This window comes from Pimephales promelas, chromosome 21, assembly GCF_988280905.1.
Source record: "Pimephales promelas chromosome 21, fPimPro1.hap1.1, whole genome shotgun sequence".
NCBI classification, from domain to species: Eukaryota; Metazoa; Chordata; class Actinopteri; order Cypriniformes; family Leuciscidae; genus Pimephales; species Pimephales promelas.
The window spans coordinates 9,085,086-9,109,010 of NC_142789.1; the positions used below are offsets into that span (position 1 = coordinate 9,085,086).

A 23,925-nucleotide genomic window follows, 5' to 3' on the forward strand; every position below is an offset into this window, starting at 1 on the left:
ACTTTAGAGTGTATTACCCAACTGTTAAAGTTGAAAAAACTTACACAGACAAAAAGTTATAGAATTTAAAGTGTCTTGAAGATAATTTATACTGCATGTAATATTTTACAATTTCATGTAAAAATAAATGAAAACAAACCTGTAGGAATCCAGTTAGGTAATTGATTGAAAGACATAAGTCTCATCAGTTTATATTTCAAATTTGAGGAAGATATTATGAAAAATGAGATTCCTACAATATTTTTTCCAAGACTATGTCCAGGTACCAAGAAACCTCCTTGGATACATCAAAAAGCAACCTAATGACCAAATGTTATGCAGGGCACTGCAAGCTATTTCAGTCAATTCATAAAATAATGCAATTATAAAATAATACACACAACCATTAGACTTTATGCAAGTGATTTATTTGCACAACAGAACAAAAAAATATATGTAAAATACATAAGTAAAATATTATGAAATATAAAAAATAAATAACTGAGGTTCTTTGCAATAGAAAATACAAGTGATATAAATACTGTACTTTGTTGGCTTGGCCTTCATATATTGCTTTAGTCCATTCCTAGCTTTTGATGCCACCATCCTCTGGTCAATTGCAATGTTCTGAAAAGTATGGAAAAAGTGAAGAATAGTGAAGAAACTGAGAGCTTGCATCTCTGGCTGGTGCTTGGATGCCATTCTTCATCTGAAGATTCAACTTGATGGCTGTTGCATGGGAAAGAATGGAAAGATAATTAGCACTGCATGTCAAGTAAATAATTCTGTTTAGTTTCTATATAGCTGGCCATTCATTCAACAATCAAACTGATGGGCAGTCGTTTACACAGCATTCGTACTAAAGCTCATCCATTCAATCAACAATCAATGGCCAGTGATATAGACAGCATTCATATGGATGACCAGACAAAGAACCAACAATCACACTGGTGGCCGGCCATCAGACAGGAATGTGGCATTTTGAAAGCATACAACTCCTTCCTATATAGCACATATTTTCTGCAATTCTTCCCACCAATTTCTGCAAAAAAAAAAAAAAACAAAACAAAAAAAAAACAATATATATATATATATATATATATATATATATATATACATACAACATATACATTTACAGTACAACATACATCATATTTACAGTACAAATATTTGCATTTGTACTATAAATATTATGTATATTAGACTGTAAAAATATACAGTATGTGTGCTAGGAAAAAATGTATATTGCACAGGTGTCCAGCCCCTCCATCCTTCAGATAGCACACCACATGTGCCAGAAAAAAACGGCAAACAACTGCATAACCGTACAACGCATATAAATACATATATACAAATAAATAAATGCATATAAAGTAGCATAATCTTTTCAGACACAACTTTACACAATGCATTTTCCGTATGAAACAACTGGAAACCAAACACAATAACACACTCTCTCTCTCTCTCTCTCACCCACCCACACACACACAGACACACATACAATGTATAATGTGTGCATGTTACATAATTATGTATAAAGCAACTCACCGAAAATTGGATAATCTTTTCCGCCCTCAAGCATAATTATCACCGTCGTCACGATCTTCTCATCACTCATCTTCTCATCAATGTCGACATAATCCATCTTCGAGTGATCTCGAATAACTACTTCAGCAGAAAAATACTTCTTTTGACAAATCATTTTATGACAGTCTGCATGTCTGCACGAACAGATGTTTGTTAGCTACCTCTTAGCTTGTTATCTTAGCTCTTAGCTATAGCAGGCCTGTCAAAACATGACCGCGGTGGGTGTGGCTCTGCAGAGCCTGAAGTTTAGCTCCTCTACCGGACGGAGAGCAAATAAAAACATATGTTCGTGTGAGAAATTCAAACTTCCCGGGCATCGTTGGAATCGTGCACTGGTTGGCTACATGTTTTACCAGTCATATCATGTCGTTTCTTTTATTGGCTTTCGTTATAAAGACAGAATGATATGATGTGCATATCATGACGTCAAAAAAACGGACTGCAGTGTTTGCATATTTTGAACTAGATATCGCTTATCTTTGTATTTGTGTGTGTGTGCGCGGTCGTAATTTGTTCATTACACTCTAAGCAACACACCCATATAAGGGTCTGCTACCGGGAGTCTGTTTTCTATGGACTATTTTATTGCATAACAAAACCGCATGATATTCACCCTGAAGAAACGCGATGTAAACAAAGGAATTACCATGGATATTACAACATTATTTTTTCTTTGGACAAAAAATGCTCTATGGGATGTTATTCAGTGGACCCTCAGCTTTCCATTCAATCTGGAATTTTTAACAGTGGATGCGTGTCTGGCTCGTCATTACAAAATAATGGTGAGTACTCCGTTTTTGTTTACGTGCGTTTTTATGTGTACTGCTTACCTAAATGCAAGAAATACATTTGTTATAAGCTTTCCATCGAAAAACAGTGCACTGACATCGATGCCCGAGGCTTAGACCTTTAAAATTATATATAGTTTGCCAAGATTAATGATCTTCTTTCATGTTAAATCCATTCATAAACATTAAACTAGTGGGGGGGGGAGGGCTTCAGAGCGCCGTCGGTTGCCCGAAGGTTAACTGGTTAATCTCGGTGTGCTTTGGTCTGTCAGGTTTGTGTTTGCTGTTCTCCTCTGCGCCTGGTCTAGTCAGGTTCCTTCTCTGACTGAGGGATCTTTCAGACTGGTATCTCTGGGCTCCAGAAGCAGCAACTTGGACTTTAAGCCCTGCTATCTGTTCTTTCAGTTCTTGGAGGTCACTCATCGCTGCTTGCTCTCTCACTTCCTGATGAGTAGCTGTTTTAATGGCTGCAACTTGGCTTTGGAGAGCTGCAATCTCTTTCTTCAAGATATCTACTTCAACCATTTCAGGGGGTTGCACTTTACACTTCTGCTTAGAGGCTTTCGGCTTGGGAGCAGCAAGAGCTGGGGAATCAGTGTCCTCCTCCGATGTGTTGCAATAAGTAGACTGTTGGTGTGCTCCTGCACGCAGTTTAAGGGGAACTGATTGGGGCTTACTCGTACCCAAATGTTTCCTCATTCTCTCCTCCTTTGATGTTTGCTTATCTTCCACTGTACGGATGAGTATGGCTAATTCAGCAAAAGGGGGTGGGTCTGTTTTTTTTCTCTCAAGCTGCAGATCAGCTATCAGGGCATTGTCCCAGCAGCCGCGGCAGAACTGCCTCAGCAGACAACGGTCTCTTTCACTTTCTGCAACTCCATTCCGTCTAATGGCAGCACTCAAAATTACATGTAATCTGTGAAGGTAGGTGGATGACCTCTCGCCAGGATTCTGCAGGGTGCTTATAAACTTGGCTAATAATTCGTCCCCATCTTCCACCGACCCATAGACGGACTCCAGCAGCCTAAGACACTCTGATCATGGAGCATTCGGGTTCACATGTTTGATTATGTCTGAAGCAGGTGGTAACAAGCTGTCCAGAATTTTCCGCGTCTTCTGCAGCTCAAGAAGGGATGGATCGTTTAGTAAGTAGTCAACACTTGCCCTCCATGTGTCGAAGTCAGGCTCATTGTTTGGACGAGGGCTCCTGACGGAGAAAGCTTTCAGGCGGATTGAGGCACTGTGTGGGGACACGGGATCACTTGTCCTCACAATGTGTTCCATCACTATTCTCTGGATGCCTGAAGGGTTCACAGCAGACATAGGGAGGTTAACTGATATAGATTCAGCAGAATTAGCATCTGCATCGTTCGAAAAGTGGGGCGATGAGGCGCCTATGTTCACCTTGACTGGGTTTTCAGGCTCTATTCTAAGTTCGGAGGGTGACTTGAAACTTTCCAACCGCGAAGGAGTGCTAGTCGTACTTGTCAAGGGGCTTGCCGCTAAGGGGTCTTGCTTTTGCCCAGTACCTGCTCTACGCGATACATCAGCTTGAGCTTTCACTCCACTAACCTTCATCAATTCTCGTTGCAGAACATCTCGTAGGGTCTCCCCATTGGCGCTTGCTATCGCTTGTAGTTTTTCCAAGCACTCGGCGGTGGCGCTACTAGTGGTGGAGGAGTAAACAGTGCTCAGAGCACGCACATGGAACACAGTGTCTGCATCAGTAGGGCTCACTAAGGTTAGCGGCAGCTTGGGCTCAAGATCGCACATGGCTGAACTGTGCGTGAACTCGACTACTACATTACGATGAAACTCAGATTGTGGATCGTCGATCAGGAAACTGCGTCGTATGGAGCCAAATTTCAAGAGACATGCCTCTAGAGCTTGATCTGATTCAGTCAGTGTTATGCCACTAACGATTACTGCATTTTGCACATTAACATCTTCCTTTTCCACAACATCCATTTCTGTCAGATTCTCAGTACGTACTTGTATCGATGATTATTTACCACAGTCGCTGTTGTGTCCTCTCTCCTGGCTGGCTCGCCAAAGTTTGTAGCGTGTAGCGCACACGTAACTGATTTGCTACACCTAACAATGCTATTCTGTATGGGCCACTGCAATCAAAAGCAAGGAACGTCTTTTAGAGGGAGGAACCAACAAATGCAGGTGAGTGTATAATCAAAGACTGAGTTCTTTATATTTTGTTTTGATTAAGTTTAACCAAATAAACCAATAACATTTAGTGAACAAAAGGGAAAATCATTCATCAACTGTTTTTTTTCCTCTAGGGTGAAAAATTCAGCAACCTCAATTCAATACAGTGTTCACACTCAATTCAATGTGGAAATAAAAATAAATTGAAAAAACACCACTGTGTCTGTTCTTTTCACACCATGACCAAAACAAATTACATTAACAAAAATACAAAACCCCAATTGTGTGAATTTTAGATGTAAATATAAGTTTGATTCACACACAGAGCAATGATTCAGAATCTTCTTTACAGCAATTCACTTTTCTCGAACCTCAGAGTCCAACAATGTGAAATAGAATCACTGAATCCAATGAATTTGACTCAGTTGAACAAAACACAAGGGATGGATGATTCAGTTCAAGGAGTCATTTGACTCTTCGGTTCAGTTTGAGTTTCAAAAACAAAGTTCTCTCCTCTCAAAGGCAAAAAAAATCGTCGTAAACTCAGAAAAATGTCCCTTATGTGTCCAAAGAGTCCCTTATATGTCCAAAACAAACAAAATCAGAACAGTCCTACCATTTGATGGTCTCTCAAAGCACAGATCAAGGTAGATTTAGTCCGAGGGCAGCTAGCTCGCCATTTGTGCATGTATAATCGTGTCGTTGGACCGACGATTCCCCTCCAGGAGATTATACTCGACACAAAACAGGAATACTCACAGGAATCACGTTCACATGCGTGGAAACAGAACACAAAACAAAATATAGCTGCGAGCAGCGATGGCGGGCCCAAGCCGGTGGCACCGCAACCCCGGTTCCTTTAGTTACCTAAAGGCACCCGGGTAGCGGTGCCGAAGGCTTTGGCCCTTTTATGATTAAATGTTAAAACGGCTTGCCATACTCTGTCATTTCGACTAGTCACAATTATGTTACAGATGTCTTAAATGATAATACAAACTATCCAAAATGTAATTACGAATAGACAGAAAGACGTTGTTGATATCTACAATGTTAATTCCGGACAGGCAAACTTAGCTTTTAAATGTTAAAAGGGCTTGCCATACAGGGACGTAGGCTCAGAGAGAGGCTCACCATATTCAAACCAAAATATCTGACTTCCTCTTGGTCCGAGCTAATGACTATGTATTAGAAAGTTGTCCGGCTTGAGGAGTACAATGTATATACCGATTTTTGTAACTGTAGATAAAACTAACAACCCCACTTTTGTCAAAAGGTGGCGCTATTTAGTCCTTGCACATTGCCCGTTTCTGAAACTTTGCACGTCTACTGGCTAATAAATGTGATGTATCTGTTGAGTTTCAAGCAATTTCAATTTCAATTTGACTGTTGAAAAGAAGTGCGCCGATTAGATACTCAGGATCGGTATCGGCTCTGACACTGCCATCTTTGACGAGGCTGATTCAAATTCTATATTGTGCATATACTATTCTGTTAGGCACAAAGGCACAAAAACTTTCTAAAGTACCATAAAGTTTTTGTGTACTGTATTATTAGTGTTCTGAAGCTATTATGTGATATAGAAATTAATATTTAAGTCATTAAATTCAAGAACACAAACTTTTCCCTCTCTGCGCCTGTCAGTCATTCTCCATTCAGCATTCAAACAGCACGTCACATTCGGTTACAGTCAATGATGAAACGATCTTCAATGATTCAATGTTAATCCTATTATACTGGATCTTTAAGATAAAGGTCTAAAGGTCTATATTTTCGAATGAAGAAACTTTTTCTTGCTGGACTTTATTGCTGTAACTTAATCGTGTTACTTTCTACCGGGTGTCGGACGCTGTCGGTTAGATCACAACACTAGAGTCAGAGCACTATAATTGTTCTTCACGCACACAGTAACTGAAATTTAAAACCTTTAAAAGAAAAGGCTCAATAAACTATTGCATAGATAGATAATGTATAATACACTGTTCATAAATATGTATTTCCTTTGTGCTTTGAACTTTTCAATACGGACTCAATGCGCTGTAACTTCATGTGGCTTCAAGCACATCATTCTCCGCTCGGGATGCACATAAGTGCTTTGTGCTGCACCGTATTGGAGCCGTAATATCATAATGCAGTGACGTAATGACAGATTATTAATTGCCTTTCAATTATATGTTGCTTTATAGCAGCCATGGCTATATTTTTTTTAATGATTTTTGTTATCTTGTTTTTCATGAATGTATTTTTCAAAAATAAGAGCAATGTGTATTATCTATTAATAATATGGTTTATAATAGCATTTTTGTCATAGATTATGACAAAGTAATCATATGATCCACCAGCGAGGAACCAGCAGAACAGAGTGAACATTCTTTCTGTTTAGTTCAATCCTACTTAATAGGAATTTATTTAAAATGCTCGCTCTACTCCACACCATTAATGTCTTGTGCGGACATCCGTATTTTGACTTTCGGTTTTAAGTAAGCGATTTAAAAGCTCCCAAGTCCCAGCGGAGTCACACGTTGATTAACCGGTGGGAATATACACAATAGGCCTACCTGATATTGAACACAAGAGGGCAGTATAGCACTACGTATGACTCAGATTATTATTTTTTTATGAATTTTACAACAATTCTGGCTGTTTTTGAACGTAAACACAATTCTTAAATGAAAAAAAAGGAAAAATTGGGGAAGTTATAATATTTGTATAATTTAATTTAGAAACAAATGATGTATAATTACATTTTTAGAAGATATGAGGCTTTTAGTGTTTACTTTTTTGACATTACTTTAATCTTTTGCCATAGTTGCACATGTCTATTGGCTAATAAATGTGATGTATCTGTTGAGTTTCAAGCAATTTCAAGCAAGCTAAGAGTCCCAAAAGCATCAAAAAATAATGTTAAAGTTTGTTTCGTTGCCACGGCATTTTGAAAGTGACACACTTCCTGCTGCCAGTTGGTGGCGCTATAACTTTGACTCACAATAGTCACATCCATGTGATCGGTCTCTTACAGCGAAAACACTGCTGAAGTTTCGTCAAGATCAGTTAATGTATGCTGAAGTTATAACACACATCCTGTTCCATGTTTCTCGCCATAATTTCGTTTCCTCGCCACGGCCAAACCGTTCGAGATATCAAAAATCCCGTGGCACTTTTTCATCCTTAATGTCTTGACTTCACGCTGATCGAGTTTCGTCGAATTTGGTTCAGTGCTCTAGGAGCAATAATTTAAATTACATTGCATGTGTTTTAAACACAACCCTAAATAGCCAACTTCCTGTTGGGCTGGGGTAAAAAGTAAGAGTGTGAAGTATATATGAAACGATGAGATCTATATGTGTACCAAGTTTCATATTATTACATGCAAGTGTGTTTGATTTATGGACCAAATTTTCAGACCAAGTTTATTGACCAAGTTAATCTGATTAATAAACTAATTATATAAAACTATTGTCAATTCACTACAATTAAACTAGTTATATGCCTTTACTTATAAAAAATAAAAATAAAAACTTATTTAAAAAATACCAGGCTTGAGAAATGTATTTTCTTTATGCAGGTCATACACACAGCAGTGAAATGGTTAAGCCCCCTCCCCCTGCACACACACACACACACAGACAGCCAGCCAGCCAGCCAAAGGCTCAGAGTGGCCATATTCAAACAAAAATATCTGAGTTTCTGTGGGTCCTAGCTAATAAGTGTCAATTAGAAAGTTGTCCGGCTCGAGGAGTACAATATACATACCAATTTTTGTAACTCTAGTTAAAACTAACCACCCCACTTTTGTCAAAAGGTGGCGCTACTGAGCCCTCACCACGCCCGTTTCTGCAACTTTGCACATGTCTACTGGCTAATAAATGTGATGTGTCTGTCGAGTTTCATGCAATTTGAAGCATGCTAAGGGTCTCAAAAGCATCCTAAAAGCATCCTAAAAGAAGGGCAAAGTTTGATGCGTCGCCACGGCAACAGTTTCAAAGATATCAAGAATCCATTCACAGGTCTACATCTGCCGTATGTTTACATTATACAGATGAAGTTTGAAGCAAATCGGGTAAAAATAAAAGGGTGATTTCAAAGCATTTTGAAAGTGACACACTTCCTGCTGCCAGTTGGTGGCGCTATAACTTTTACTCACAATAGTCACATCCATGTGATCGTCCTCTTACAGCGAGCACACTGCTGAAGTTTCATCAAGATCAGTTAATGTATGCTGAAGTTATAACACACTTCCTGTTTCACGTTTCTCGCCATGATTTCGTTTCCTCGCCACGGACAAACCGTTCGAGATATCAAAAATCCCCTCGCAAACTTTCATCCTCAATGTCTTGACTTCACGCTGACCGAGTTTCGTCGAATGTGGATCAAAGCTCTAGGAGGAGTATTTCAAATACCATTGCGAGCGTTTTACAAACAAACCTCAATAGCCGACTTCCTGTTGGGCTGGGGTAAAAAGTAAGAGCGCGAGGTATAGATGAAACGATGAGATCAACATGTGTACCGAGTTTCATATTATTACATGCAAGCGTGTTTGAGTTATGGACCGAGTGTTCGGACCCCGTTCCAGGGGGCGCTGACGAGCCCCCCTGCCACGCCCAGGTACCAGCTTCAGCCCGGCTCTGATGGCCGCGGGTTCTGACCCGTGTGCAAAGTTTCAAGAGTTTTCGAGCACGTTAAGGGCCCCAAAAGTGCCCAAAAGGTAGTAAAATAATAATTATTATAATAATAATAGAGAAGAAAAATAATCGCAAGGAAAACAATAGGGCCTTCGCCCTTTCAGGGCTTGGGCCCTAAAAAACCCAGCATTGCAAAACACAAGGCAATGCAACAATCAGTATCTGATTCAAATATACATATACACACATCTCAATTATCATATCAACTTTTATAAATCAAATCGCTCTCATATCATGACACAATTATGCATTTTTTCCCTTTTTACACGTGGTAGCTTTAGCCCATGTGCTATTCAATTCAGCTCGTGCATTACATGCGGCCTGATCAACTCAGCTCTTTACTAAATAATTTTCGAGATTTTAGCACATCTGTTGTATGAAAAGTAGATTAATATCTAGATTTTCACTCACAAAGGTGATATATATAATTAGTCTCATAAAAGAAAGATTCTCATTATTCCACTCCGTTTCGATTCGGTCCAAAGTCCATCCATCTGCTCGTCTCCGATCAATTTACTCTTCTTGACATCTTTGTCAACTTTTCAGCTAACGTGTCCAACTCCAATTCTTCAGATGCACTTAGTTTTAAAGAATTTGAGCTTGTACAAAAGGTTTAAAGAAAATGCTCCGCATTACTGTCTCATCACATCCGATCTCTCTCACTCTCTCGTATATTCCCGCTCTGACAGCCCCCGCGTGACTCATGGTGCCTTGATCAATGCGCTGCTGCTATTGGCTCACTAAGGTGTCAGTCACCACAGTGACTGTGATTGGGTGCATTCCTTTTTCCATCCAGAATATTTTTTTCTGTTAACCCCTTACTGGCAATCAATATTATCTGGGTTACACCTAACTTTTTATTGGTTTTGATTAAACATAGTATTTGTATTTGATTGTTGGGACCCCAGGAAGAGAAGGCTAATGAGGATCCAAATAAACAAATAAAATCAGAACAGCCAATACCAACAATTTACTTAGGGAAATATATTTTTGCCTTTTTTGACAGTAATAGAATCTTGTCTTGCCTGATCTACACCACTTTTTTTAGTAGTCCTCAAAGTGTGCCCATATATATTTTTTTCAAAGCTCTAAATGTCACCGTTACAAAAACTATAAGGCCAAACCTGGCATGTTTGGTATCATTGGACTCGTCAAGGATTCAGGAGTGTGAAGAGGGCACTCCCATGAAAAACGCAGGGTTGAAAATTCTCAGGCTCCTTCAGGGCATTGTGCCTATGACCTATACTGAGTTTTTTGAGATACACCAATGTTCTCATGGACTATAAAGGTTCCCTGGACAAAAAGAATGCATGACAATTTTTATTTGACTAGTGGTTGGTTGCGGTAATGGCCATTTTCATGACTTTTTTCTCTGTTATAGCGCCACCAAGTGGCCAATCATCGCGATTTTTTTCATGTGACCTCAGAATGAGCTCATGAAAAGGTGTCCCAAGTTTAGCAAAAATATCTCATTCCAGTCATAAGTTATAACCGTTTTAGTAAAAGTGGCTCTCGTGCCATCAAACATTTTGGTTCCCCTTAGCAACCGACAATTCAAATTGTGAAATTTTTGGTAACACTTTATTTTGATAGTCCACTTTAGACATTCAACAAACTATAAGTAACTTTGCCGCTACATGTCAACTAACTATCATTAGACTATTAGTAGACTGTCAGCATAATATCTGCTAACACTTTATTTTGTTGGTCTCCCAACAGACATTCAACTGACTGTAAGTAACTTAGCAACTACAAGTCAACTTGTTCTCCTAACCTGAACCCTAACACCTAACCCTAACCTAACAGTCTACTGACAGTCTACTACAGCCTACTAATACTCTAATGACACTTAGTTGACATGTAGTTGAAAAGTTACTTATAGTTAGTAGAATGTCTAAAGTGACTATCGAAATAAAGTGTAACCAAATTTTTTAATGATTATAGACAGTGAGACTCCACAGAACATTTCTGCAGTGGTTTGGTTCAGATCGGGCCAAAAACCTAGAAATAGTTCTCAAAAGTTTGTTTTTCCAAAAAAACGCAATTTACTCGAAACTGTCGAAAAAAGTAGGTTTTACGAAAAACGCAAAATACCCGAAAATGTACCCAGGGTGACGAGCCAATCCGAGGCATGCATCTTGTCCGGCTAGAGCCAAGGATTCCAACGATGTAAGACACTTGAGCCTACACCCGACGGTTGAGGAGTTATGAGCCATTTCGTACTTTTGCCTGCTATAGCGCCCCCCGTCAGGCCGATCGGGGCGTGCCTTTGTGACGCTGTCGGCGGATATGAGTACTACCAGCCCACAAAGTTTCAAGTCTCTAGGACTTACGGTTCGTCCTGCACGATCAGTTTTACATGGAGAATGTTGCATTATGGGTAAATTAACAATAACAATGGTTTCAGCACTTCGTGCTTGAACCCCTAATAATAGGGGCTTAAAAGGGACTAAAAAGGCCTATAAAAAGAAAACCGTTGGGTCTACCCACTAGACGCTTGCACTGCTGCGTTCCAAAAACTTTATCAAGCTTTTTAACATGTGCCTTGGAGTGGAGAGGGTCGCTTTTTGCCTTTTTTTGCTATTTTTCATGGAAATGTGGTGTTTTATTTTTTCACCTTTTAAACTGCGCCACCTCCACCGATGGCCCGATCTCCATAAAACTTTGCACGCTTCCTTAGAATAATATGGCCAGTGTTGGGGAAGTTACTTTTAAAAAGTAGTGTTTGCTCGTTACTCGTTACTTTTTAAAAAAGTAATCTGTTACTTTACTTAGTTACCCCCTTTGGAAAGTAACTTTTTACGTTACTCGTTACTTTTACGTTACTTTTATGTTCCTTGACTTTGGGCAGAACCCAATATATGTTCCTAAATGTGTTGGCCTACATAAAGTTCTACTATGGATGACATAACAGTTATTTCTTTTGTGCTCTTTATTATAAAAAATAGTATCAAGGCTCCTTGGGAACAACACGGTAACCTCAAATATGTCTCAAAATAAAACATTCATGCCTCATCTAAATCCAACAAAAAAAAATAAAAAAACTTAAAAATGGCTTGATGTTGATGGCTTGTGTAAATAAAATGGCATAATACAGCTTAGAGGCAAAGACATTTTAGCCAAAATAAAATCAAGCACAACTTAAAGCATGACTAGCCTCAGAATTAAAAAGGCTTTGTTAACTAAATATGCTGGTCCTTCTTCACAGTTTGATGGCAGATAAAAGAGGATATTGGGCATAGGCTTGGGTTGTTTATAGCATGGGTGGCAGGCAACCTATTCCACAACTGCAGAAAATGGGTGATTATACCTCATTAGGAGCAGTCTTTCAAACCGTTTATCTGAAAGTCTGTTTCTTCTGGGGGTAAGCACAAGACCTCCCAGGCTGAACAGCCTTTCCACTGGTGCACTGGATGGTGTGGCAGTGTTGTACTTCATGAACACAGCTTTTACTCGGGGGAAACGGTTGAGAGTTTCTATCTCTGAGCCTGATCTCATGTATTCAAGTACCTCTGAGTCTGCGCTAAAGGCCATTGCATCTTCCTCCTCATCAAAAGCAAAAAAGTCCTTCTCATTGGCGCTGCTGTGTGCGGCAACCTCTCTGTTTTTATTCTCAGCCGGCTCTGCAACATGGGGTAGAGTGCGGCACTCCGCGATGAGCAGGGCACGTGCCGCTTCTCTCCGCTCCGCTCCCCCTATCCAACGAACTTTAAATTTTGGCAACGTCAAGGCAGCCAATAAAGCTTCCCTGCTCTCCAACACCGGTGCGAATCGCGTCTTGATAGCCTAGGAGGACGAAATAATATAGAGAAGACAAGCTTAGTTTTCAGAAATGCCTCTCTATAGCACACATTGTGTATTATCGTGCAATTTATACGCGAAAATGAGTTTTCACGTGCATATGATACGCAGTTTTTGCGTGCATTTGATACGCAGTTCATTTGCGTGTAATAGACACGACACGAACCCCAATTGGTTGATAAAACATTGATTGAAATTAAGATACAATTTATGAAAAAAAAAAAAATTAACTTTAAAGAAAGGCTTTCTACAAAAAAAAAAAAAAACGGTGAAGTAGTCAAAATCATGTCTGCCCACTCCATTTGTCTCCCGATATATTACGCAAAATTATGATCTTACTCATGGTTTTCACTTTTCATATTATCAACATAGATGAAACAATTTTTTTTTTTTACATAAATATGAAACTAAATCGTTTTTTTTTTTAATGACTAGGATACAACACGTAGGCCTGTTACTTACTTTCAGATAGGCTATTAAGAATTGGCTTACCTGTACAATTACACCCGGTAGGTCTGCTGTCATCCTTGATAGTCCATTTTGGAGTGCGAGCGTCCTTGACATCAGGGTCTCCAGGGTTGGTAGAAGACAACCATAGTAACAATTATCTTCACCTTGCAAGATATCCAGTGCTACTGTCAGTGGTTTCAAAACACTGCAGTATTCCTTTAGGAATAGATGTTCGCGCTCTGTCGGGCCTCTGATGTCCAGTCTAGTACAAAGCGTATTCAAATCTTGGGCCGGGATGTCACTGATACGGGACAAGGCATCGTGGAAGGAATTCCACCTTGTTGATGTAGGCACGATCATTTTTTCCCCACAGATTTCATCGACAATCTCAGAGGCCACGGTAGAACGGCTTGCCTTTGTCCAAAGAGCAGCACACTTCGCCGTTGCACTCCTGTACACAGATTTTGAGTCAGTATTAGATGACAGCCATTTGTCGATGTCATTGCACGAGATCAAATTGAGCGTATGCGAAGCACACCTAAAATGCGGGGGAAGAGAAAACTGTCCTTCTGTGGTCCCAAGCAACTCTTCCACATCTGTGAAAACTACACCTTGCTCTGCATCCTCCTCCTCTTCCTCTTCGTCAGGCTCAGGGCGTGCATACATCTTAAAAGCTTTAACAAAATTCGACCCGTTGTCTGTAACGGTGGCGGTGATCCTATGTGAAAGGCCAAACGTTGAGTGAATCTGTTCCATTTCAAAGCCAACAACATCATATGTATGCCTGCCCTTTATTCGTTTGCATGCGATGGCAGCTTTCTCACGATTCAAATTGCGTGGATTGATCCAATGCACGGTGATTCCCAGAAAGCTTCTGTTATGGCTACTCCATATATCCGCAGTGGTTGACACATACTGCAAACTTTCGAACGTTTTCTTTAATTCAGTCTCCATTTTCAGATAACATTCGTCCAGATAGCCCGTGAAAGTTCTACGATCTGACCATGGCCGCCTGTCTCCTGTTATTGGTATTTTGCTTAGTATCTTTCTGAAAGTGGGAGATTCGACAGTACTGATGGGCAACATTTCATCGACGATGAACGAAGCGACAAGTTTGTCCAACTCTTGTTTAGTTACCTCCTGGTGGTGAAAATGAAGTTTTAGCTGCTTATTTGGAGTTGGAATCGACACATCATCATTTCCCCGGGGATCTTGAGCGACAAGCTTCATGTTAGCATGTTTTCCTTTCAAATGCTTGCTGAGGTTCGCAGTTGAGTTAACGGCGGTGGACAAAAGTTTCTCGCCAGGACACAGTGTGCACCTTACACTCACATTCCTCCCCTTAGTTTCAACGAGTTTGAAGTAGTGGGAATACTTCCATCCCTCAAAAGTTAGCGTTGGCTGCTTCTCGCTTGCCATGATTGCTCTGAGTCTGCTACAGCCTCTGTCCGTTGCTACCGTGTTTGTGAGTATTGCGCGCGCAAGCGCGCAGCTGGGAAAAAAGTGTCGCTGTCAAATTTTTCCATGGGGAAAGTAACGTTGCGCCGAATTTAAAAAGAAACTACATTTCGTTACCAAATTTTTAGTAGTAACGCGTTACACTACTTTTTACCCGAAAAAGTAGTTACGTTACTGTAACGCGTTACTTTGTAACGCGTTACACACAACACTGAATATGGCGCACATGCTCAGCTAATTTGGTGAACTTTTGAGCAGAGCAGACAATTTTTCAGTCACTTAAATGTCATTCTCCATATGATTTTATGGTGCATATTCCCCAAGCGGAAACCTCCCCGTCTCTCTCTTGAAGCCAACACGGAAGTGAATTAAACTGCAATTTATCGAGTGGCCGCTTGAGGCAGGCTGCAGAAGCGAGTCAAATCTGTATCTCCCCCATGTTAAAATGCCCAACTTTACAGCAGAAAAAAACATGTTTACAGCCAGGAGCAAAAAGTGGCTTTGGTCTATAGAGCTCATTTTTCCCTTCATGACAACTGTGAGGGGGGTGATTTTTTTTACAACTCATCTGTTTAAATTATATTTAAGCCTTAAAGTTCTGCATAATTAAGGGCGTGGCCACTTGAGTGACAGGTGGATTCTTGCAGCCGCTTTCACTGCTAGTCGTTTGTCTGCTGTCTGTTAGCGTCACCCTCAGCTGTGTTTGTGCTTTTCCGGGATTATTTCATACAATTTCATACATGTATTATACCTTCGCCCGTGCACGCCGTTGGATTCCGTCGTGTTGAGTATGGAGAGAACAACCAGCGCCGTGTTTCCAGCTGTTTCCCTCGCATGCACTAATGGATGTCTGATGATATCAGTGCTTTTTCTCTGTCCATGCAACAGATGCACACCCTTGAATGAGCGCGGATTTCTAGTTCATTTACTTGAAGTTCTGAGGTAATATCTTTTGGTTTGACCCATCTGAGAAACTGAGAGGCGGCCAAAATCGGATTGTAAAATGGACTGAATTAAAGCTCTTTACGAACTTGACGTGAGATGCCGACTGATATGTGTGCTTGCCTTGAATCACTGTCACAAGCACTGTGCACAAGCTTAGAGCAATATTGTAAGTAATAAATACATTTTTAACTAGCAGAATAATAATGCATCATGATGCACATAGTTGACTGCTTGTATGTTGTGAGAAATGTGTGTGATCTGTGTTAATGTACTTGTATACTCTTAACTAATTGCCCCTTGTGAGATTAATAAAGTTGATAAAAAAAGTAAAGTAAATAGTCTCACTTTTAGTTACGTCTTAACTATTCTAATATTTCGAAGGGCAAAACATGAACTTTAACCATTGGCTTTACTTTTTTTATCAGCTGTCAATTCAGCGGCAGTAGCATACAGTAGCATTAGCACCTCAGCTCCACCCGCGTCCCGCCTCTTTGCCCATTTTAATTTATCCGGTAGTGACGAGAGGTGACGCACTGCCAAGATGGCGACGGCCGGCCCCGCCCACTTTAGTCTTCAAAAACGCTCTTCAGAAACCTATGGGTGACGTCACGGACACTACGTCCATATTTTTTTACAGTCTATGATTTTCCCCCAACAGTCAAAGGGCCACTTGTGGACCGACATCCATAAAAGTTTCCAGGCCTCTATTGGGTCAGTTGACGCATGCGCACGCCCGGTTTTGTGAGGTTTTATGCAAATCAGGCAGGTAGAGGGCCGCTTTCATCCATTTAATGGGATTTGCCATAGAAATACTTCATTTTGGCACCTTTTTAACAGATATAGCGCCACCAAGTGGCCAGTCGCCCCGTCCTTTTTAACGCAACCACAGAATGAGCTCTCACACAGGTGCGTTGAGTTTAGTGCAAATATCTCGTTCCGTTCACGAGTTATAGGCCATTTAGTCAAAGGGGCTCCTCCGGCCACTTGGGACGTTTTGGCGGCCCTTAGGGACCGTGAACCCAAATTTCAACTTTTTTTTGATAATTATTGACAATCGGACTCCATAGAATCTCGCCGCATTGGTTTGGTTCCGGCCGGGCCAAAAACCTAGGACTATTTCGCAAAAGTAGGTTTTACAAATAAAACGCAAAATACCCGAAAATGTACCCAGGGTGACGAGCCAATCCGCATGCATCTTGTCCGGCTGGAGCCAAGGATTCCAACGATGTAAGACACTTGAGCCTACGCCCGACGGTTGAGGAGTTATGAGCCATTTCATACTTTTGCCCGCTGTACCGCCCCCGTCAGGCCGATCGGAGCGTGCCTTTGTGACGCTGTCGGCGGATATGAGTACTACCAGCCCACAAAGCTTCAAGTCTCTAGGACTTACGGTTCGTCCTGCACGATCAGTTTTACATGGAGAATGTTGCATTATGGGTAAATTAACAATAACAATAGGGTTTCAGCACTTCGTGCTTGAACCCCAAATTAAATGCAATTTTTTCGGTGCACTGAATACACATTAAGGGTAATTAATGTCAAATATATCACATATTAATTATAAATAAAATGCAATAAGTTGCCATACAACACGCATAATCGCTTTTCAGCGTTGACTTAACGTTACATTACTGTATAAATATATGACCTACCCCAACCCCGTCCCTAAACCTACCCGTCACTGGGTTAATAGTTTATGAGTCTTCCCCTACCATCCTAGGAAAAAAAAAAGTTAGCTCTCCAGATGTAGATCTACATTTTGCTTCGTTTCGCTCTGACATTTAATAGTGTGTACACACGCGGAATCACTCAGACATTTAACGGCATAGACCTATTTTACATACTTTTGAGATAGCTCAAAATGCGTATAGATAACACGCCACTTGACTTGAAAGTGGCGTGTATGTTTACGCAAAAGGTATAAACATACACACCATGATGTCATGTTGGTCATGGATATTGATTTGGATTTTGAATGACAGAAAGAAAAACTGACTAAAATGCAATCCAAAGAAATTCGGCGTTTTACGACAACAGCATCATTAATTTAATCACTATTCTTCCACTATATACCCTTGTGAAAAAGAAGTGTGCTTAATTGTATTGAAAGTGTACTTTTTGTGTGCTTAAACTCATGAAAGTATACTTTTTGAAAAGTGTACTTGCAGATAATATAATATAATTACAATTAAAGACCACTTAAGGGTAACTTAAAGTAAGTACACTTTCATCACATTATTTATAAACACACTTAAGTGCACTTTTAAAAATGCACTTGGTAATAATATGTAATTAAGTTTAACTTAAAGTAAGTACACTTTCATGACAATATTTATAAACACACTTAAGTGTACTTTTTAAAAATGCACTTTGTAATAATATGTAATTAAGTTTTACTTAAAGTAAGTACACTTTCATGACAATATTTATAAACACACTTAAGTGTAGTTTTTAAAAATGCACTTTGTAATAATGTCTAATTAAGTTTTACTTATAGAAAGTACACTTTCGTGATCATATTTATAAACACACTTAAGTGTACTTTTCACAAATGCACTTTGTAATAATATCTAATTAAATTTAACTTAAATTAAGTACACTTTCATCACAATATTTTTAAATACACCTAAGTGCATGTTTTAAAAAATCATTTTTTAATAATGTCTACTTAAATTTTAGTTAAAGAAAGTACACTTTCATGTTAATATTTCTAATCACACTTAAGTGCATGTTTTAAAATATTCCCTTTTTAATTGTGTCTACTTAAGTTTTACATTTTAAATAATTATGATTTTATATTGTTTTAAAGTTATTAAATGAAATGTATTTTGATGAATTGACTAATATACTAAATAAAATAATAATTTTAATGGAAAAAATGGAAAGCAATTCATTTTAATTTTAACCCAAGTGTGTTGTCCAAAAACAATTAGTTCATTTATTTTAAATGTGTTTAATCTAGAATATATCGACTGTGTGCATTAATGCACTTGGAATGTGTTTTTCCAATAAATTTGCAATACAGTATAATCCAGGACAACTTATTGTTGACATTTTTGGCACTTTTCTACATAATATATGACAATAAAATGTAATTTATGAGAGGAGTCTTAGCAATGTGTGGTACTTTACATATGTGAGAAAGTCAATTAAACACATTTAATTGCAATCTACACTGAACAAAAATATTGACTTTTAGTTGGTTGAAAGAGTAGCGTTTTGTGAACTTACAGAGTATAACAACACAAAGAGTTAGAACAACTTCAACTTAAATAGAAAAGTTGAAATAAAAATATACTGTATATGAACACGGTGTTTAATGCGCATGCGCCAGACGTCATGATGACGCACTACTTCCCTAGAGTTTGAAAAATGCGCTGTTGTGTTTCTGTAATCGCGATGCATGAGGAAATGAAAACAAGAGAACAAAAGGAGCGCCACGTTTGGCTGTTTGCAGATGAGATGTTATACTGCAAATAATTAGTCAAGTAAGTATATCTTGATGCTTTCCTTATTGATTTTTTTTTCACCGCAGTTGATATTGCGATGAGTGCTTTTTAATCGCAGATAATAACGTTGCTATACGCAATATAGATTCGGGAGCTAAATTGATCATGTTTCCAATAATTTATGTGTGACGCTGATGAGGTAATTCATCACATCACACATTCATCAACAGTTAGCAGTCAAAAGTTTATGTACACCTTGCAGAATAAACTGCTTCATCAGGGTAGTACTAAACAAAAAGACAACATATACATTTTTGTGTTCCCTCTTATTGCTAAAATTACTAACATTTTGCAGATACTGCAAGGTGTATGTAAAACTTTAAAGGGAAAATATCTATCACTTTCATTCATTTGAGCCAAATTTAATAATGGACTGGATCTGTTTTATAAACAATTTTTTTTACTTTTTTTTTTCTCAAGGTATTTTTTCCTGACTTTCCTGCCTCTTTGGAACAAATCCACATTTACTTTGGAGAGCACCGGGACATTGACATAAACAGGACTTTCCAACTACTTCAAAACATTTGGTGACAAATGATTTTGGTTTTCTTGTTTTTTTGCCTTTGGATTTCTTCATTTTTATTTTATTTTTATTTTTTAGACAAAATTATATTCACTGTAATGCTGAAGTAAGCATTTTGTCCTCTTTAATGTTGGTGCTACGAAAAGGTTTAAGAGCTAAAATTAACCAGGTTTGTTAACACTTTAATTAGGTTTCATTTGTTAATATTAGTTTATGTATTAGCAAAACATGATCTAAAAAATTAGCATTTTTTACAGTATTTATTAATCTTTTTTAAGATTAGTTAATTCAAATATAGTTTGTTAAAGTTAGAACAATTTATAGTTATTGTTCATACAAGTTCACAGTGCATTATAATTTTAGTGCACAACTTTTGAATATAATAATGCATTATTAAATGTTGAAATTAACATTAACTAAGGCTAACAAATGCTTCAAGTATTATTCATTCTTAGTTCATGTTAACTGAAGGAGTTAACTAATAATACCCTTTTCATTACCCGTTTGAATCTTAGTGTTCACATTTTGCAACATTAATTCATGGGTTGTGTATTTGATGTAATGTGTGTTTGCTTCTAAAATGATGTTTGTACTGGTAATCCCTAGGTTATGGAGACCAAATTACCCCAACAGTATAGTAATACCAGTAATTTACATGGAAACAATCTTATAAATCATACAGAATTATGTTTTCTGAAAATGTAAAAAAACAAAATATGTTTTCTGTGATGATAGTTTTAGGTACCTTTGTATGAGGGAGAAAATTATTGTGCATATAAGCATCATTGCCCCCAGACTCTTTCTAAATGAGAGTTAAAGGGATATTTCACTTTAAAATTAAAATTCTGTCATCATATACTCACCCTCAACTTACATTTAAGTGATCTTATGAATCACTGACAACTCTTAAATAACTGGTTTGTAAATAATGCTATACTTCATTAAGAAATTATTAATTGATCATTAACAAAGTATGAAACTACAATTATTAAACACATTATAGATATGCTTATAAATCAAGAAAAAAACATTTATTGCTGTATTTAGAAACTTATTATTAATGTCTATTAATGCTTTAAATGATTAACTGTTAACTTATGCTTATAATGAATAATAGTGTGCAGTTAAGTGTTACCTTTCTTTCTTCTGCTGAACACAACGAAGATATTTTGAAAAATGTCAGTAACCAAACAGTTAACTGGTCCCATTGACTTCCATAAGTAGTAATAGGATGCACTTTATGTCAAAAAGATGATTGATTGACAGGTGACCCGCCCCTTCCCGCCCCTTTCCCACGCCCCTTTTGGCATAGGATGAAAGGGTTGAATCGAGAGCAAAGGAGATAAGAGGTGATAAAAAGTATCAAAATGAGATAAAAAGTATCAAAAATGAGATAAAAAGTATCAAAATGAGATAAAAAGAGAGACATCTGGGTTAGCGAGATAAGATCAAAAGGCATCAAATGGGTTTGACAGTTAGTTTTATGACCTATTGACCGCTTTGATAATGTCATTTTTAACATTTGTTTTTAATTGTAAAGATAAGATTAAAGGGATCAAATTGGATTTGACAGTTAGTTTTTTAACCTATTGACCACCTAGCCTTGATAATGTAATTTTTAACAGTTGTTTTTAATTGTAAAGATAATATTAAAGGGATCAAATTGGATTTGACAGTTAGTTTTTTAACCTATTGACCACCTAGCCTTGATAATGTAATTTTTAACAGTTGTTTTTAATTGTAAAGATAATATTAAAGGGATCAAATTGGATTTGACAGTTAGTTTTTTAACCTATTGACCGCCTAGCCTTGATAATGTTGAATTAAAGATAAAGTCATGGAATTCCCCTCCCTGCCAGGTGTCGCAGGGTTAGTGAGAAAAATAGTTTTACTAATAATGCTACATATCTCACAATAATTAAAGTTGAAAAGCATTCAGTTCATTTAAAATAAAATAAAAAAGATTGAGTGATTCTCTCTATCACGCAGGCAGATAGGTGCATTTATGTCTCTGTGTGAGTTACACAGATTTTTATGTTTAGTTAAAATAAACAAGACTATAATTCCTTTCAAAACAACAGGTAGTGTGTTTTGCTAATCATTTATTTTCCAGTTATAATCTGTTGAACGCTATTTCATCTGTTGGGAGACAAGCATGAAATGCAGCTGATGGTTTGATGTACCTCGCAGTTCACGGTCAGGGTACAGATAAAGAACCAAAATTCAAAATACAATAAAATGTCCATACATTTAAAGTTAAAAAGATCCCAGATTGATCCCAGATTCACAGCCAGGTCACTATGTCACACAGTCGTCTGCCTATGTGTGTGAGAAAGAGTTGATATCAATAAATTACTTTAGACCTCTCTGAATCCTGAAAACCTCAAAGTCAGACGGGGGCCCGGGCGCACTTATCTGTGTGTGTGTGTGTTACATGATACCCTCCGCATTCCTGAAGACACTGTGGAAGTAAGGACAATTTATATATATATATATACTAGGGCTGTGCAAAAGTTAATTGCGATTAATCGCATCCAAAATAAAAGTCTGTTTTACTTAATATATTTGAGTGTGCTGTATATAATTATTTTGTATATATAAATACCTGCATATTTAAGAATTATTTGCGCTTAAATTCTGTATATATATATAAATACATAATCTATATTATATAAATATAAATATTTTATATATGAATAACACATTTTCGTAAACATATACATGCATGTGTGTGTATTTATATATACAAAATAATTATATACAGCACACACAAATATACTATGTAAACACAGACTTTTATTTTGGATGCGATTAATCGCAATTAACTTTTGCACAGCCCTAAATACATATATATATATTATAATTACTTTCACTATACATGCTACCACTAGGCTCAATTTTTAGGAATCACACGGTATCTTTTAATTTTAATGCAGACGACACTCAAATCTATCTCCCTTTGAAACATAATGACAAGCAAGGCCTAGAAACTTTGCTTGCCTGCTTATCTGACGTACGGTCCTGCATGTCCTTGAAATTTCTGCACTTGAATGAGAGTAAGACTGAAGCAATTGTTTTTTGGCCCCTCTGTTGGAAAAGCAAACCCCGAATACTGACTACGATTATTTAGACTCTAAACGAGAGCACACATTACTTTTTTTTTTACGATTTTATTATCTCTAAATTGGTTGCCAGTGTGTTATATAAATTTTGTTGCTAGTTTTAAGGCTTTGACTGGTCTTGCACCATCCTACCTGTCAGATCTTTTAAATGTGAAAAAATTAACAAGATCGTTGCAATCCTCAGACAGCATTATACTGCCATATCCAAGATTCAAGTTGCGAGGATCGTGCGTTTTCAGCGGCCGGTCCTAGGATATGGAATAGTCTTCTTCCTTTATCTGTGAGGTCCGCATCATTTGTACATGAATTTAAATCTAAGCTACAGTCTAATGTTTTTACTCTTGCATTTCATTCATAACGTTGGTTTCTCTAAACCCTAACCTAGTGTTTTATAGTTTGTTATTAGTGCATTGTGTGTGTGGTTTGTTTTTTACTTCTCCATTTGTACAGCACAGTGGTCAGCTTCTGTTGTGCTTTATAAATAAATGAAATTAAAATAAATGAAATGATATATGTCATACTAAAGTTGAAAAACATTATGTTCTATATAAATTAAATGGTTATAAAATTTACATCTAGTCATTTACAAATATAATATTTAACACTAACTATAGTTGAAAAACACTGATCTTCAAAAGTATATAAATGAAATGGTTATAAATGTGCAATTATTAATTTACAAATATAATATTTCATACTATAACATTGAAAAACATGCTGTTCTTTAAAAGTATATACATTAAATATAAAAATAAACTATATAAAAACAATATTTCTCTCTCTCTTTCTCCCTCCCCCTCTCCCTCTTTCTCTCTCAAACACCCAGCGCACGGCAGACATGTTCTGTGTGGGTGTGTTCATTATGAGAGTCACTTTCACGAGGATGTGTCTGCCTTACACAAAATCTTACAAGGGGTGTATCAC

At 37.8% G+C, this 23,925-nt stretch overlaps 1 long non-coding RNA gene across 1 annotated transcript; it reads right to left on the minus strand.

The window, feature by feature from the left end:
- Positions 1 to 255: 255 nt before the first annotated feature.
- Positions 256 to 2,596, minus strand: LOC120473642 (uncharacterized). The gene is made up of 2 exons (XR_005621637.2): positions 1,528 to 2,596; positions 256 to 708 (listed from the first exon to the last, which is right to left on the minus strand). It is a non-coding gene; the product is annotated as an uncharacterized LOC120473642 (long non-coding RNA).
- Positions 2,597 to 23,925: the final 21,329 nt, after the last annotated feature.